We start from the raw sequence: 1,479 nt of genomic DNA on the forward strand, positions 1-1,479 counted from the left end.
GGCAGGGGCTAAGGGGGCTGAGAGGCTGAGAACCAGAGAGAGACATGACTGCTGGCAATGCTGAGAAGAGACACTGCTTCAGACAAAAGGACTGTATTCTGATCCTGACTTGTAGCAGTAACCTGTTAACTTCAGTGATGAGGCCCCATCAGTCAAGTTTTATTTGTGAGTTCTGTGCAGAACGTAGCAGAGAAGTGGCAAGCCGGGGATGGTGGGTGTGAGGATGGGAAGTTGGGAAGTGGATGCATGTCTCCCCTATGCCTCACAGGAATCACTCTTGGTTGGATGTGAAGTTGGATTCTCCTCCTTTGTGGAGATGTGCTCCCCCCCACCCCACCCCCCATGCCATCTCCTCTCTGGCATGCTCTCCCTTCTTACAGTAGCATTATCATTTCCATTTCACAGAGGAAGCCACCGAGGAGCATAGAATGTAAGCAGCCTGGCCAAGGTCACCCAGCTGGCTTTCAGCCCAGGCCTGTGTGATTGTGTCCTGTTCATGCCCCCTGCCTCCTGTAACCACCTCCGCCTCAAATATGAAGATGTAACGGGGGCCAGGATGGTCTGAATGGCAAATACAGAGGGCTGTGAAACCAAGCCAAAAGGTCGGCAGGCTCCCCAGGGCCTAGAAATTCTACTGAACTCTCCTGGTGCCTGTTGTGGTTGTTCACAGTGGGTGCTGAGCAAGGAGAACTTAGAAAGTTCAGGTTGCTAGTGCCTGCAGGGGTGGGGCCTGCCACAGAGAGTTTGTAGCTTGAGGAAGAGAGCGAGATGGGTGGCAAGGACAGGGACTGGATCAGAGTCGCCCCCAGGAGCTTCATCCCCAGTGGATGTGCCCAGGAGGCTGGGCTCAGCCATTTTGTTGCCCCACTGAATTATATAACAAAGTGAAGGAGCTGTGTTTTCTATCTTGAGGTTTAAGATGTTCCAAGAGGAAGGGCCAACTGAGTATATGAACAGTGGACGAGTAAGGCCAGAGAAAGGGCGTGTGAGCTGAATCCCTGTCACAGGCAAGGCAAGTGTCTTAGACGCCTCGTACTGTAATAATAGAAGTCCTACAAGTGGGGGGCTTGAATAAACAAGTGTACTCTCTTACAGTTAGAGGCTCAAAGTCTGAACTCAAGCTGCCAGCCCCAGAGGAAGGCTCGCGTTCTGGGAGAAGGGCTTTGTCTCTCTCCAGCTTCTGTTCCTTGACCTCCAAGTGGCATCAGGCGTCTCTAGTTTGTCCTTGTCTGCTTCTGTGCCTAAACTCAAAAAACTCAAACTCACGGTGATGTCGACTCCTAGTGACCTTCTAAGACAGGGTAGAACTGCCCCTTCAGGCTTCCGAGACTGTCACTCTTGATGGGACTAGAAAGGCTCATCTTTTTCTCGTGGAGCTGACTGGTGTTTTCAAACTACTGACCTTGCGGTTAGCAGCCCAGTGCATAACCACGACACCACCAGGGCTCCTGTACCTAAGCTGCTCCTTCCACACTTCAC

Source organism: Echinops telfairi, unplaced genomic scaffold (genome assembly GCF_000313985.2).
Source record: "Echinops telfairi isolate 266 unplaced genomic scaffold, ASM31398v2 ScPeMD7_2;HRSCAF=8, whole genome shotgun sequence".
NCBI classification, from domain to species: domain Eukaryota; kingdom Metazoa; phylum Chordata; class Mammalia; order Afrosoricida; family Tenrecidae; genus Echinops; species Echinops telfairi.